At 49.1% G+C, this 17,424-nt stretch overlaps 1 pseudogene; it reads left to right on the top strand.

Moving 5' to 3' along the window:
• The first annotated feature begins 681 nt into the window (after positions 1-681).
• LOC144505716 (U2 spliceosomal RNA) lies at positions 682-838 on the top strand (annotated as a pseudogene).
• The last annotated feature ends 16,586 nt before the right edge of the window (positions 839-17,424 follow it).

The raw sequence follows: 17,424 nt of genomic DNA, 5'->3' as shown, positions 1-17,424 counted from the left end.
CGACCATGCTGCCCGACTGAACTAAAACCCCCTACCCTTTCGTGGACCATATCCCTCTATTCCCATCCTATTCATGTACTTGTCAAGACGCCCCTTAAAAGTCACTATCATATCCGCTTCCACTACCTCCCCCGGCAACGAGTTCCAGGCACCCACCACCGTGTGTGTAAAACACTTGCCTCGTACATCTCCTTTAAACCTTGCCCCTCGCACCTTAAACATATGCCCCTAGTAATTGACTCTTCCACCCTGGGAAAATGCTTCTGACTATCCATTGTCAAATTAAGTATTGCCTTTCCAGAATTGCAGAACGACAAATGGGCATTCATATAGCACCTTAATCTGGAAAGTCTTTCCAAGGTGTTTACACCGTATGAAGTCTCACAACACCAGGTTAAAGTTCAACAGGTTTATTTGCTAGCACAAGCTTTCGGAGCGTTTCTTCTTCATCAGGTGAGTGAAGAGTTGTGTTCACAAACCGGGCATACTTAGACACAGACTCAATTTACAAGATAATGGTTGGAATGTGAGTCTTTACAGGCAATCAAGTCTTTATAGATACAGACAATGCTAGTGGAGAGAGGGTTAAGCACAGGTTAAAGTGGTGTGAATTGTCTCAAGCCAGGGCAGCATGGTAGCACAGTGGTTAGCACTGCTGCTTCACAGCTCCAGGGACCTGGGTTCGCTTCTCGGCCTTTTGGCTAAGATCAAGTGTAGTATGGATAGGATGCTGCACTTGGTTGAGGTCATTAGGTTACATTGAAGCTTCATATATTTCATATGAAGCAATTTTTAAAAGTGGCATCTCGGCCTTTTGGCTGAGATGCAGATAAGCTCAAGTCTTGGAGGAGGAGCCTCCCCTTCTCCAATCAGCTTGGCTCATGTAGATCAGGCCCAGGACAGGGTGGTTTGGTCGCTCGCCCTGTCTTGTCAGCCTGGATCTGAAATGTCTCAACTTGTTGAGACTCTGAATTGGATTTGATTTGATTGAATTGGATTCCCGGCTTGGGTCACTGTCTGTGTGGAGTTTGCACATTCTCCTCTTGTCTGCGTGGGTTTCCTCCGGGCGCTCCGGTTTCCTCCCACAGTCCAAAGATGTGCGGGTTAGGTTGATTGGCCATGCTAAAATTGCCCCTTAGTGTCCTAAGATGTGTAGGTTAGAGGGATTAGTGGGTAAATATGTAGGGATATGGGGGTAGGGCCTGGGTGGGATTGTGGTCGGTGCAGACTCGATGGGCCGAATGGCCTCCTTCTGCACTGTAGGGTTTCTATGAATTATTAAGATTTTGCAAGCTCAGGCAAGTCATGGGGGTTACAGATAGTGTGACATGAACTCAAGATCCCGGTTGAGGCCGTCCTCATGTGTGCGGAACTTGGCTATCAGTTTCTGCTTGGTGATTCTGCGCTGTCGTGTTTCATGAGGGCTGCCTTGGAGAACGCTTACCCGAAGATCAGAGGCTGAGTGCCCGTGACTGCTGAAGTGTTCCCCGACAGGAAGAGAACATTCCAAATAAACCTGTTGGACTTTAACCTGGTGTTATGAGACTTCTTACTGTGCTTAACCCAGTCCAACACATTAAGGTGGTTTGCACAGACAACATCAGATACAATGCACATCGAACTGAGAAAGGAGATATTAAGCTTGGTCAAAAGGTGGGTTTTAAGGCGGCCTTTAAAAAGAAAGAAGAATGTGAAGACACCAAGATGTTTAGCAAGAGTATCTCAGAGGAGCAATGGCTGAAGAGTCAGTTCCTAATGAGGTTGACAGAGTCAGTAGAATGAAGAGTCCCTGGGAATGGACTGGTGTAGGGAAAGGGTAGGCTAAGAAGGGATTTAAACACAAGTCTGATGAGGGGACCGTGAGTCAGTAGAGAGCAGGTAGGACAGGAATGGAGAGTGAGGGGAACAAAGAGCATTCAGCCTATCGGCAGCATAGTTTCAGATGAATTGGAGCACAGGTTTGGAAAACTGATAGATACTGATCCTCACTCTGTCACAGATTTATATCCATCATGCACCTTGTCCCAATCCAGGAATCTGATTCACTGCTATAACAAAGCTTTCAGCAGGACAGAGATAAGGGAAGCCAAACTCTGGAATGTTTTACTTACCCTTTGTCAAACAAATGTTCTCGTTCTTCAAGATTTAACCTCGAGCTAACTCTTTACTGTGGGCTTGATACATGAAAATCTGATTAAAATAGATGATTCTCAAAGAAAACCTGTGAAAGATCGATTTTTTATTGTAAACTAAAATCAAAATCAGAGGTAACATTGATGCAAAGACTCTTTTTGATTGGCTGGGTCTGTTTATTCATGGAGATCTGTCTGGTTTCCTTCCTCGGTGCAGTCCTGGCCATGTACTGCCATCTACTGAGCCTTTTCCACACCATCAGGGTGATGTGAGATAATTTTATAAAAGATACAATAACAGCCGAAATCCTCCAGTCTCGCCCGCCACAGGAATTGTAACGGGCAAAACAGAAAATTAGGTAAAAAGTTCAAAGATCTTGGATGGAAATTTCCGGTCTTGGGGTGTGTGCAGCCAGGGATTCCCACCCAACATCTGACATTTTTATCGTACCATTATTGTAATAAAACAACCCAATGTGACTCACAGGAACCTTATCGATATAATTTGACTTTGGCTACATGGATATTCAGGACACATGACCAAACGTTTGGACAAAGATGTACGTCGGAGCATCTCAAAGGAGGAGGGAGGTAGTGAGGGCAAGAGGGTTACGTGCCTTAATGACTATCGGCCGGTGGCTCTGACATCCGTCATTATGAAGTACTTCGAAAGGTTAGTCATGGCACGAATCAATTCCAGCCTCCTGGTCTACCTGGATCCACTACAGTTTGCCTACCGCCGCAACAGGTCCACAACAGGCGCCATCTCCCTGGCCTTGCACTCAACCCTGGAACACCTAGATAACAAGAACACCTATGTCAGAATCCTATTTATTGACTACAGCTCAGCCTTCAACACTATTATTCCCACAAAACCCATCTCCAAACTCCATGGCCTGGGCCTCAGCAACTCCCTCTGTGACTGGATCCTGAACTTCCTAACTCACAGACCACAATCAGTAAGGATAGGCAACAACACCTCCTCCACGATCATCCTCAACACCGGTGCCCCACAAGGCTGTGTTCTCAGCCCCCTACTATACTCCTTGGACACCTATGACTGTACGGCCAAATTCCCCTCCAATTCGATTTTCAAGTTTGCTGACTACACCACCGTAGTGGGTCGGATCTCAAACAATGACGAGACAGAGTACAGGAATGAGATAGAGAATCTGGTGAACTGGTGCGGCAACAATAATCTCTCCCTCAATGTCAACAAAATGAAGGAGATTGTCATCGACTTCAGGAAGCGTAAAGGAGAACATGCCCCTGTCTACATCAACGGGGACGAAGTAGAAAGGGTCGAGAGCTTCAAGTTTTTAGGTGTCCAGATCACCAACAACCTGTCCTGGTCCCCCCATGCCGACACTATTGTTAAGAAAGCCCCACCAACGCCTCTACTTTCTCAGAAGACTAAGGAAATTTGGCATGTCAGTTATGACTCTCACCAACTTTTACAGATACATCATAGAAAGCATTCTTTCTGGTTGTATCACAGCTTGATATGGCTCCTGCTCTGCCCAAGACCACAAGAAACTACAGAAAGTCGTGAATGTAGCCCAATTCATCACGCAAACCAGCCTCCCATCCATTGTCTCTGTCTACACTTCCTGCTGCCTCGGCAAAGCAGCCAGCATAATTAAGGATCCCACGCACCCCAGACATTCTCTCTCCCACCTTCTTCCATCGGAAAAAACCACAAAAGTCTGAGGTCACGTACCAACCACTCAAGAACAGCTTCTTCCCTGCTGCTGTCAGATTTTTGAATGGACTTACCTTGCATTAAGTTGATCTTTCTCTACACCCTAGCTATGACTGTAACACTACATTCTGCACCCTCTCCTTTCCTTCTCTGTGAACGGTATGCTTTGTCTGTATAGCACACGAGAAACAATACTTTTCACTGTATGCTAATGCATGTGACAATAAATCAAACCAAATCAATTCAAATCAAATCAGATCAAAAATAGGTGAAATCTCCAGAGCTTACAGTTGAAGTAGCTGAAAGCTCGGCCTCTTAGCTAAGATCAAACGTGAGATCAGGCGTGACACGTGTTCTTGTCGATTTGGATCTTCTTTGTCTCTCTGCTGGGGACCATGATCTGGATTCAATTTGAATTGGATTTTGAAGCAAGCAAGGCGATGATTAAGGGTTTGCCCCATCCACTCTGCACATTGACTTTGTAACTCTGCAAAAGGAGTATTTTTTAACACATCAATGTTTATGCTTACATTCTATTTATTAATCACAAGTAAGGCTGACATTACCACTGCAATGAAGTTACTGTGAAATTCCCCTAGTTGCCACACTCCGGGACCTGTTCGGGTCAATGCACTGAACCAGCACGTCTTTCAGAATGTGGGAAGAAACCGAAGCACCCAGAGGAAACCCATGCAGACACGGGGAGAACATGCAGACTCTGCACAGACAGTGACCCAAGCCGGGAATCGAACCTGGGTCCCTGGCGCTGTGAAGCAGCAGTGCTAACCATTGTTCCACCGTGCTGCCCATGGATAGAGTGGCTGTGGTGGGGAAGAGACTGTTGTCCATCTCCGTGTGGAATGTGCCTTTCCAAAGAAGGTCTGGAGTGAGATGCAATGGTTTCTGTCGAGGTTCATCCCAGGATGTAGGACTCTGTGCTCTACAGGCTGTTCCCAGGGACAGGGACTCTGTGTCTATGGGCTGTTCCCCCGGATGGGGGACTCTGTGTCTACGGGCTGTTCCCAGGGACGGGGACTCTGTGTCTACGGGCTGTTCCCAGGGACGGGGACTCTGTGTCTATGGGCTGTTCCCAGGGACGGGGACTCTGTGTCTACGGGCTGTTCCCAGGGACGGGGACTCTGTGTCTATGGGCTGTTCTCAGGGACGGGGACTCTGTGTCTATGGGCTGTTCCCCCGGATGGGGGACTCTGTGTCTACGGGCTGTTCCCAGGGACGGGGACTCTGTGTCTACGGGCTGTTCCCAGGGACGGGGACTCTGTGTCTATGGGCTGTTCCCAGGGACGGGGACTCTGTGTCTATGGGCTGTTCCCAGGGACAGGGACTCTGTGTCTGTGGCTTGTTCCCAGGGACGGGGACTCTGTGTCTACGGGTTGTTCCTGGGGACGGGGACTCTGTGTCTACGGGCTGTTCCCAGGGACGGGGACTCTGTGTCTATGGGCTGTTCCCAGGGACGGGGACTCTGTGTCTACGGGCTGTTCCCAGGGACGGGGACTCTGTGTCTATGGGCTGTTCCCAGGGACAGGGACTCTGTGTCTGTGGCCTGTTCCCAGGGACGGGGACTCTGTGTCTACGGGTTGTTCCCAGGGACGGGGACTCTGTGTCTATGGGCTGTTCCCAGGGACGGGGACTCTGTGTCTACGGGCTGTTCCCTGGGACGGGGACTCTGTGTCTATGAGCTGTTCCCAGGGACGGGGACTCTGTGTCTACGGGCTGTTCCCAGGGACGGGGACTCTGTGTCTACGGGTTGTTCCCAGGGACGGGGACTCTGTGTCTACGGGCTGTTCCCAGGGATGGGGACTCTGTGTCTACGGGCTGTTCCCAGGGATGGGGACTCTGTGCTCTACGGGCTGTTCCCAGGGACGGGGACTCTGTGTCTACGGGCTGTTCCCAGGGACGGGGACTCTGTGCTCTACGGGCTGTTCCCAGGGACGGGGGCTCTGTGCCCTATGGGCTGTTCCCAGGTACGGGGACTCTGCTCTACGGGCTGTTCCCAGGTACGGGGACTCTGCTCTACGGGCTGTTCCCGGGGACGGGGACTCTGCTCTACGGCTGTTCCCAGGTACGGGGACTCTGCTCTACGGGCTGTTCCCGGGGACGGGGACTCTGCTCTACGGGCTGTTCCCAGGTACGGGGACTCTGCTCTACGGGCTGTTCCCGGGGACGGGGACTCTGCTCTACGGCTGTTCCCAGGGATGGGGACTCTGTGTCTACGGGCTGTTCCCTGGGACGGGGACTCTGTGTCTATGAGCTGTTCCCAGGGACGGGGACTCTGTGTCTACGGGCTGTTCCCAGGGACGGGGACTCTGTGTCTACGGGCTGTTCCCTGGGACGGGGACTCTGTGTCTGTGGCCTGTTCCCAGGAACGGGGACTCTGGTCTATGGGTTGTTCCCAGGGACGGGGACTCTGTGTCTACGGGCTGTTCCCAGGGACGGGGACTCTGTGTCTACGGGCTGTTCCCAGGGACGGGGACTCTGTGTCTATGGGCTGTTCCCCCGGATGGGGGACTCTGTGTCTACGGGCTGTTCCCAGGGACGGGGACTCTGTGTCTACGGGCTGTTCCCAGGGACGGGGACTCTGTGTCTATGGGCTGTTCCCAGGGACGGGGACTCTGTGTCTATGGGCTGTTCCCAGGGACAGGGACTCTGTGTCTGTGGCCTGTTCCCAGGGACGGGGACTCTGTGTCTACGGGTTGTTCCTGGGGACGGGGACTCTGTGTCTACGGGCTGTTCCCAGGGACGGGGACTCTGTGTCTATGGGCTGTTCCCAGGGACGGGGACTCTGTGTCTACGGGCTGTTCCAGGGGACGGGGACTCTGTGTCTATGGGCTGTTCCCAGGGACGGGGACTCTGTGTCTATGGGCTGTTCCCAGGGACGGGGACTCTGTGTCTACGGGCTGTTCCCTGGGACGGGGACTCTGTGTCTATGAGCTGTTCCCAGGGACGGGGACTCTGTGTCTACGGGCTGTTCCCAGGGACGGGGACTCTGTGTCTACGGGTTGTTCCCAGGGACGGGGACTCTGTGTCTACGGGCTGTTCCCAGGGATGGGGACTCTGTGTCTACGGGCTGTTCCCAGGGATGGGGACTCTGTGCTCTACGGGCTGTTCCCAGGGACGGGGACTCTGTGTCTACGGGCTGTTCCCAGGGACGGGGACTCTGTGCTCTACGGGCTGTTCCCAGGGACGGGGACTCTGTGCCCTATGGGCTGTTCCCAGGTACGGGGACTCTGCTCTACGGGCTGTTCCCAGGTACGGGGACTCTGCTCTACGGGCTGTTCCCGGGGACGGGGACTCTGCTCTACGGCTGTTCCCAGGGATGGGGACTCTGTGTCTACGGGCTGTTCCCTGGGACGGGGACTCTGTGTCTATGAGCTGTTCCCAGGGACGGGGACTCTGTGTCTACGGGCTGTTCCCAGGGACGGGGACTCTGTGTCTACGGGCTGTTCCCTGGGACGGGGACTCTGTGTCTGTGGCCTGTTCCCAGGAACGGGGACTCTGGTCTATGGGTTGTTCCCAGGGACGGGGACTCTGTGTCTACGGGCTGTTCCCAGGGACGGGGACTCTGTGTCTACGGGCTGTTCCCAGGGACGGGGACTCTGTGTCTACGGGCTGTTCCCAGGGATGGGGACTCTGTGCTCTACGGGCTGTTCCCAGGGACGGGGACTCTGTGTCTACGGGCTGGTCCCAGGGACGGGGACTCTGTGTCTACGGGCTGTTCCCAGGGATGGGGACTCTGTGCTCTACGGGCTGTTCCCAGGATTGGGGACTCTGTGCCCTATGGGCTGTTCCCAGGTACGGGGACTCTGCTCTACGGGCTGTTCCCAGGTACGGGGACTCTGCTCTACGGGCTGTTCCCGGGGACGGGGACTCTGCTCTACGGCTGTTCCCAGGGACGGAGACTCTGTGTCTATGGGCTGTTCCCAGGGACGGGTCTCTGTGCTCTACAGGTTGTTCCCAGGGACGGGGACTCTGTGTCTATGGGCTGTTCCCAGGGACGGGTCTCTGTGCTCTACAGGTTGTTCCCAGGGACGGGGACTCTGCGCTCTTTGAACTGTTCCCAGGGACGGGGAATCTGCGCTCTTTGAACTGTTCCCAGGGACGGGGAATCTGTGCTGCATGAGCTATTCCCAGGGATGGCGATTCTGTGCTCTTTGAGCTGTTCCCAGGGACGGGGAATCTGTGCTGCATGAGCTATTCCCAGGGACGGAGATTCTGTGCTCTATGGGCTGTTCCCAGGGACGGGGAATCTGTGCTCTACGGGCTGTTCCCAGGGACCCACACTGAGACAAATATCAACTGCTGCTGGAGGGTCATCAACACGCTGAAGGACCTTAGTCTGCCCGAAACTTGTTGATCTTCCAGTGCAAAGAATTGTCCCCGACAGGGTGTTGCAGACTGGCACATTCTGAGGTCCTGGACTACATGCTGAGAACAAAGAACAATACAGCACAGGAACAGGCCCTTCGGCCCTACAAGGGACGCACTCAAGCTCGGAGCAACTTCCGCCAAGGCTCAATGGGGAAATGCCACTGTCTCAGTCCAGTGAACTGAGGTGTGGAATTGTGGAATCGAGCTGCATGACTCACATTGAATGTATACAGTGGATATGACATGGATCACAATTGTATTGGTTCATCTCAGAGTGCAACTTGATGTATGTGGAAAACCTAAACATTGGTGCATTTTGTGTGGTGGCCATTTTGAAATCTTGGCCATGTTCTTTCAGATACTTTATGAACAAAGTCCATCTTTGCAAAAAAAAATCCAGTCTGTAATCGGGATTACGGGAGAGGGGCTGCATTCGCGGAGACAGAGATCTCAGGATTACAGCTCTGATCTTTCAGTGCAAGATATCGGATCTCAAAAGTGGAGATGAAGCAGTCGATCAGTATTTGTGCAGATGTGAAGGTTATTGGGGAAGATGTGAGTTTCGCTCAGTGTAAACACTGTGATATCCCTCAATGAATTTGGCTTGTGGGTTTGGAGGAGGTGACAGAGACAGGGAGAGAATTTATGTTGCATTTTTCACAATCTCAGAATGTTTCAAAGTAATTTGTTGCCAAAATATTATTCTTGATGTGTAATCATAGCAGTCAATCCGCTAACAGCAACCTTCAGTAATTCAGTGAATGGTTTCTCCTTCCAAAGGTAACACTTAAAATTCACCAAACAGAATGTTTGGGCTTTGTTCCAATTTGTTGTTTCCAATCAGGCAACAGCTTGACTTTGCCTTTGGCATCAACAACTCCGGGGAAGAGAAAGAAAAGGCCAGACTTCCTGCTCCTGATGGTGATCCAGTGATCCAGCTGGACACTGGCAGTGTGCACTGGTTGAGTAAGAAGAGGATTAATTTCAGCAGTAACACAGTTTGTGGTCAGAAAGTGCTCAGAATCTAAGCTCAAACATGAAGAATGACCGTTTGAGAAAGGTGGCCACAGAGCAAGAAATCCCTGCAGGAATCAGGAAGGAAGGAGGGGAATTGGCTCAGGTGCAGCGATTGTAGGCAGCAACTCGGAGCGACAGTTGAAAGCACTGGGTTTGTCCGGGAAATTACTGAAATTACAACAGGAAACTAGTGATGTTCTTTCCTGGAGGATGGAACTGAATTGACTAAAGGTCTTCTTCATCCAAACTTGTCCTGTGGCCAATTCTGGCCTCTTGTGTATCGCTTTAAAGGCATTATGTAAATACAAGTTGTTGTTGTTGAATCGTTTCTTGGGGTGGGTACAGGGCTGTACCCAGTCTTTGTCAGCATGAGGTAATGCACAAGAGAGAGCGAGGGGGAATGAGAGGGAAATAATTTCAAAAGATAAATTTTTAAATTCCCTAAACTAACTTTAACCGAATACAACTTCATTCAACAGTAATCTCAGATTGAGTGTGAATAATTCATAAGAATCATAAGAACTAGGAGCAGGAATTGGCCATTCAGCCCCTCAAGGCTGCTCTGCCATTCAATACAATCATGCCTGCTCTTATCTCAGCCTCAACTCTACTTTCCTGCCCGTTCTCCACAATCCTTCAAACCCACTACTCATTAAAAACCTGTCTATCTCCTCCGTAAAGTTACTCAATGTCCCGGTATCCACCGTACTCTGGGGCAGTGAATTCCACAGATTCACCACCCTTTGGGAGAAGTAATTTCTCCTCATCTCTGTTTTAAATCTGCCACCGTTATCTAAAACATGGCCTCTTATTCTAGAATGCTCCACAAGAGGAAACATTCACTCTATACCTACTTTGTCAATGCCTTTTATCATCTTATAGACCTCAATTAGATCCCCTCTCGTTCTTCTAAATTCCAGAGAGTATAGACATAAACGGCTTAATCTCTCTTCATAACTCAAATCCTTCATCTCTGGAATCAATTGAGTGAACCTCCTCTGAACTGCCTCTAATGTCACTACATCCTTCCTCAAATAAGGAGACCAAAGCTGTGCACAATACTCCAGATGCAGCCTCACCAATGACTTGTAGAGTTGCAACAACACTTCACTATTTTCTTCTCTGTTCCTTTAGTTTTTAATGCCAAAATTCCATTTGCTTTTCTTATTACCTGCTATACCCGCATACCAGTATTCTGTGCCTCATGCACAAGGACACCCAGATCCCCAAGAACCCCAAACTCCCTCTCCATTTAGATAATGAGTCAACTTTCCATTTTTCCAAACAAAATGGATAACCACACACTTATCCACATTAAACTCCATCTGCCAGTTTTTGGCCCATTCACCTATCCTTTCCATATCCATTTATAAATTGCTTATTTCTTTATCATAACTTACAATCCCACCTATTTTAGTGTCTGCTGCAAATTTGGCTATAGAGCCTTCTATCCCTGTATCCAAGTCATTAATATGGATTGTAAGTAGCTGGGGCCCAAGGACCGAACCCTGTGACATCTCACTAGTTACATCTTGCCAACTAGGAAAAGACCCATTTATCCTGACTCTCTGTCTTCTGTCAGTTAACCAATCCTCTATCCAAGCTAATTAATTCCCTCAACCCCATGGGATCTTACCCTGTGTATTAACCTTTTGTGCAGCGCCTTATCAAATGTTCAGATGCACTACATTAAACTGTAACTGGAAATAAATACAAGAAAGTGTTGAAATTTACTGAATGGAGAGATAATCAGGTTTAATTCATCTCAGTGTTTGATTATAAGTGAAATGTTTTGGATAATTCAATCAAATTATATTTGCATCATTAAACCAACTCACTGCTGATATAAGTTCACTTTTGTCCCAAGATCCTTTTACAATGTGGTGACTCTCAACTGTCCTCGGGCAACTCAGAATGAGCAATAAATGCTGGCCAGCCAGTGACGCCCATGTCCCACGAATGAATGAAATAGCTATTGGAGCAGCGTGATTAACCAGGAAATAGATTGGATTTTAATTCTGGAGGTTCCAGGACATGTAATCCCTCTCCCTTCTGATCCTTTTGCTCTTAAAGGATTGGCTGGTGCAAGAGCGATGGAAATAACAAAGTTTGTTCAGAGAATTACACAGAACTTAGTCTTACTGGGCCACACCAGTGTTTATGCTGCTTTTCAGTCCCCTCCCATCCCTCTTCATTTCACATCATCAACAACACATCTTCACTCCTCCATCTACACCGCCGCCCCCATTATTCAGCCAACTTCTCTTCAAATATATCTATCTCAACCACGCCCCGTGGCAGTAAATTAATCACTGCCTGGATAAAGAGCTTTCACACTATCAGATTTATTAGTGATTGCTTTACATTTATGACTCCAATTTTAGCGTTTCCCAAGAATGGAAATGTCTCCACTGTGCCGACCTCATTGAAAAGGGTGATTTAGCGGTTTGGATCAGGAATTGGCTAGCTGTAAGAAGATAGAGGGTGGTGGTTGATGGGAAATATTCATCCTGGAGTTCAGTTACTAGTGGTGTACCGCAAGGATCTGTTTTGGGGCCGCTGCTGTTTGTCATTTTTATAAATGACCTGGATGAGGGCGTGGAAGGATGGATTAATAAATTTGCGGATGACACTAAAGTCAGTGGAATTGTGGACAGTGTGGAAGGTTGTTGCAGGTTACAGAGGGACATAGATAAGCTGCAGTGCTGGGCTGAGAGGAGGCAAATGGAGTTCAATGTGGAAAAGTGTGAGGTGATTCACTTTGGAAGGAGTAACAGGATTACAGAGTACTGGGCTAATGGTAAGATATTTGGCAGTGTGGATGAACAGAGAGATCTCAGTGACCATGTGCATAAATCCCTGAAAGTTGGCACCCAGGTTGATAGTGTTGTTAAGAAGGCGTACGGTGTGTTAGATACGGTTGAGGGGGATGACATACCAGTGGTGAGCCGCAGTGAGAGGATCTCCAGCACTGTGTCTGTCTCTGTGGCTCGGGAGGCTAAGGGGCAGAGCGGGAGGGCAATAGTTATTGGGGACTCGTTAGTTAGAGGGATAGATAGGAGGTTCTGTGGCAGCAAAAGAGACTCGAGGATGGTATGTTGCCTACCGGATGCCAAGGTCCGTGACGTCTCAGACCGTGTTTTCCGGATTCTTAAGGGGGAGGGGAAACAGTCACAAGTCATGGTACACATTGGTACCAATGACATAGGTAAGAGAAGGGCCGGGGATTTAAAACAGGAATTTCGGGAGGTGGGCTGGAAGCTGAGAGCCAAGATAAAACATGTGGTCATCTCTGGTACGTTACCGGTGCCACGTGATAGCGAGTTGAGGAACAGGGAGAGAGTGCAGTTAAACATGTGGTTGCAGGGATGGTGTAGGAGGGAGGGTTTCAGATACGTGGATAATTGGAACACATTCTGGGGAAGGTGGGACCTGTACAAACAGGACGGGGTGCACCTGAACCAGAGGGGCACCAATATCCTGGGAGGGAAATTTGATACGGCTCTTCAGGGGGGTTTAAACTAATTTGTCAGGGGAGTGGGAAAAGGAGTTGTAGTCCAGAAGTCAGTTTTGAGGGTGGTGAGGTATTGGGGAAGGTATCAAGGTCAAGGGTGGGTACCGGGAGACAGGAAGGTGGGTTGAAAATTGTCTACTTCAATGCAAGGAGCATCCGGAACAAGGTAGATGAACTTGGGGCGTGGATTGGTACTTGGGACTACGATGTTGTGGCCATTACGGAGACAAACAAACAAACAAAGACAAAGACAAAGAACAAAGAACAATACAGCACAGGAACAGGCCCTTCGGCCCTCCAAGCCCGCGCCGCTCCCCGGTGCAGGATTGAATCCTGAATCCAGGATCCCCGCCCAATTTTCCAGCCTATCTACATACCAATATCCTATCCACCGAGCTGTCCCTCACAGCTACGATGCTTTGTTCATTACAACCTATTAACTTACCCCCACCCCCCCATTCCAGACCATGTGATCTCCAGGGAGAGGCGAAAACCCAGAGTGAAAACCCCAGGGCCAATATGGGGAAAAAAAAATCTGGGAAATTCCTCTCCGACCCCCTGAGGCGATCGAAATGAGTCCAGGAGATCACAATGGCCCCGATCGGAAAATGCTTCCCAACCCTAGTCATTTCCACTTCCACGAACACCATATGAATTCCCTGCCCCCGAGACAGGTTCCCAACTATCCGCAGTCTCACTCTGTACTGGCACCAGCAAGATGATCATAGAATGAAGCCTTGAAACGAGAAACCAGGAACAATTAGCCCGCGCCGCTCCCTGGTCCAAACTAGACCACTCTTTTGTATCCCTCCATTCCCACTCCGTTCATATAGCTGTCTAGATAAGTCTTAAACGTTCCCAGTGTGTCCGCCTCCACCACCTTGCCCGGCAACACATTCCAGGCCCCCACGACCCTCTGTGTGAAATATGTCCTTCTGATATCTGTGTTAAACCTCCCCCCCTTCACCTTGAACCTATGACCCCTCGTGAACGTCACCACCGACCCGGGGAAAAGCTTCCCACCGTTCACCCTATCTATGCCTTTCATAATTTTATACACCTCTATTAAGTCTCCCCTCATCCTCCGTCTTTCCAAGGAGAACAACCCCAGTTTCCCCAATCTCTCCTCATAACCAAGCCCCTCCATACCAGGCAACATCCTGGTAAACCTCCTCTGTACTCTCTCCAAAGCCTCCACGTCCTTCTGGTAGTGTGGTGACCAGAACTGGACGCAGTATTCCAAATGCGGCCGAACCAACGTTCTATACATCTGCAACATCAGACCCCAACTTTTATACTCTGTGCCCCGTCCTATAAAGGCAAGCATGCCATATGCCTTCTTCACCACCTTCTCCACCTGTGACGTCACCTTCAAAGATCTGTGGACTTGCACACCCAGGTCCCTCTGCGTCTCTACACCCTTTATGGTTCTTCCATTTATCGTGTAGCTCCTCCCTACATTATTCCCACCAAAATGCATCACTTCGCATTTATCAGGATTGAACTCCATCTGCCATTTCCTTGCCCAAATTTCCAGCCTATCTATATCCTTCTGTAGCCTCTGACAATGTTCCTCACTATCTGCAAGTCCTGCCAGTTTTGTGTCGTCCGCAAACTTACTGATCACCCCAGTTACTCCTTCTTCCAGATCATTTATATAAATCACAAACAGGCGTGGGGTAGAACAAGGACAGGAATAGTTGTTGGACATTCCGGGGTATAGATGTTACAGTAAGTGTAGGGAAGCTGGTAAAAGAGGTGGAGGAGTAACATTGTTAATCAAGGATAGTTTAACGGCTGTGGAAAGGCACTTCGAGGGGGATCTGCACACTGAGGTAATATGAGCTGAGGTTAGAAATAGGAAAGGAGCGGTCATGTTGTTAGGAGTTTACTATAGGCCCCCAAATAGTAATAGAGATGTGGAGGAAGAAATTGCTAAGCAGATTATGGATATGTGTGGGGGTCACAGGGTAGTTGTCATGGGGGACTTTAACTTTCCAAATATTGATTGGAACCTTTGTAGGTCAAATAGTTCGGATGGGGCAGTTTTTGTGCCGTGTGTGCAGGAGGGTTTCCTGACACAATATGTGGGTGGGCCGACAAGAGGTGAGGCCACATTGGATTTGGTACTGGGAAATGAACCGGGCCAAGTGTTAGATTTGGTTGTGGGGGAGCACTTTGGAGATAGTGACCACAATTTGGTGTCTTTTGTTATTGCAATGGAGAGGGATAGGTCCGTACAGCAGGGCAAGGTTTACAATTGGGGGCGAGGTAATTATGATGCGATTAGGTAAGAATTAGGGGGCATGAGATGGGAACAGAAACTGTCAGGGAAAGGCACGAACGAAAAGTGGAACTTTTTCAAGGAACAAATACTGGGTGTCCTTGATAGGTATGTCCCTGTCAGGCAGGAAGGAAATGGCCGAGTGAGGGAACCATGGTTCACGAAAGAGGTGGAATGCCTTGCGAAAAGGAAGAGGGAAGCTTATGTAGGGGTGAGGAAACAAGGTTCAGGTGGCTCGATTCAGGGTTACAAGTTAGCAAGGAACGAGCTGAAAAAGGGGCTTAGGAGAGCTAGGAGGGGACATGAGAAGTCCTTGGCGGGTCGGATGAAGGAAAACCCCAAGGCTTTTTACTCTCATGTGAGGAATAAAAGAATGACCAGGGTGAGGTTAGGGCCGGTCAAGGACAGTAGTGGGAACTTGTGTATGGAGTCAGTAGAGATAGGCGAGGTGATGAATGAATACTTTTCTTCAGTGTTCACCAAGGAGAGGGGCCATGTTTTTGAGGAAGAGAAGGTGTTACAGGCTAATAGGCTGGAGGAAATAGATGTTCGGAGGGAGGATGTCCTGGCAGTTTTGAATAAACTGAAGGTCGATTAGTCCCCTGGGCCTGATGAAATGTATCCTCGGATTCTTTGGGAGGCAAGGGATGAGATTGCAGAGCCTTTGGCTTTGATCTTTGGGTCCTCACTGTCCACAGGGATGGTGCCAGAGGACTGGAGAGTGGCAAATGTTGTTCCTCTGTTTAAGAAAGGGAATAGAAATGACCCTGGTAATTATAGACTGGTTAGTTTTACTTTGGTGGTTGGTAAATTGATGGAAAAGGTCCTTAGGGATGGGATTTACGACCATTTAGAAAGATGCAGATTAATCCGGGATAGTAAGCACGGATTCGTGAAGGGCAAGTCGTGTCTCACAAATTTGATTGAATTTTTTGAGGAGGTAACTAAGTGTGTTGATGAAGGTAGGGCAGTTGATGTCATATACATGGATTTTAGTAAGGCGTTTGATAAGGTCCCCCATGGTCGGCTTATGATGAAAGTGAGGAGGTGTGGGATAGAGGGAAAGTTGGCCGATTGGATAGGTAACTGGCTGTCTGATCGAATGATGTGGAGGGATGGTGGATGGTGGAATGGTGTGGCTTTTGCTACCAAATAAACCTGTTGGACTTTAACCTGGTGTTGTTAAACTTCTTACTGTGTCTGATCGAAGACAGAGGGTGGTGGTGGATGGAAAATTTTCGGATTGGAGGCAGGTTGGTAGTGGAGTGCCAAAGGGATCAGTGCTTGGTCCTCTGCTCTTTGTGATTTTTATTAATGACTTAGAGGAGGGGGCTGAAGGGTGGATTAGTAAATTTGCTGATGACACCAAGATTGGTGGAGTAGTGGATGAGGTGGAAGGCTGTTGTAGGCTGCAAAGAGACATAGATAGGATGCAACGCTGGGCTGAAAAATGGCAAATGGAGTTTAACCCGGATAAATGTGAGGTGATTCATTTTGGTAGGACTAAATTAAATTTGGATTACAGGGTCAGAGGTAGGGTTCTGAAGACGGTGGAGGAACAGAGAGATCTTGGGGTCTATATCCACAGATCTCTAAAGGTTGCCACTCAAGTGGATAGAGCTGTGAAGAAGGCCTATAGTGTGTTAACTTTTATTAACAGGGGCTTGGAGTTTAAGAGCCGTGGGGTTATGCTGCAACTGTACAGGACCTTGGTGAGACCACATTTGGAATATTGTGTGCAGTTCTGGTCACCTCACTATAAGAAGGATGTGGAAGCGCTGGAAAGAGTGCAGAGGAGATTTACCAGGATGCTGCCTGGTTTGGAGGGTAGGTCTTATGAGGAAAGGTTGAGGGAGCTCGGGCTGCTCTCTCTGGAGCGGAGGAGGCTGAGGGGAGACTTACTGGAGGTTTATAATATAATGAAGGGGATAGATAGAGTGAACGTTCAAAGACTATTTCCTCGGGTGGATGGAGCAATTACAAGGGGGCATAACTATAGGGTTCATGGTGGGAGATATAGGAAGGATATCAGAGGTAGGTTCTTTACGCAGAGAGTGGTTGGGGTGTGGAATGGACTGCCTGCAGTGATAGTGGAGTCAGACACTTTAGGAACATTTAAGCGGTTATTGGATATGCACATGGAGCACACCAGGATGATAGGGAGTGGGATAGCTTGATCTTGGTTTCAGATAAAGCTCGGCACAACATCGTGGGCCGAAGGGCCTGTTCTGTGCTGTACTGTTCTATGTTCTATGTTCAGACAGGGAGGAGTTGGTAGGTTAAAGGAACCGTGTTGCACGAAAGCTGTGCGGGACCTAGTCGAGAAGAAAAGGAAAGCATACAAAAGGTTCAGAGAGCTTGGCGAAGATAGGGATCTAGATGAGTATAC

The sequence above is a fragment of the Mustelus asterias genome, chromosome 16 (assembly GCF_964213995.1).
Source record: "Mustelus asterias chromosome 16, sMusAst1.hap1.1, whole genome shotgun sequence".
Lineage (NCBI taxonomy): Eukaryota > Metazoa > Chordata > Chondrichthyes > Carcharhiniformes > Triakidae > Mustelus > Mustelus asterias.
Note: the sequence above shows the minus strand (reverse complement) of the source record. Positions and strands in the feature narration are given on the sequence as shown.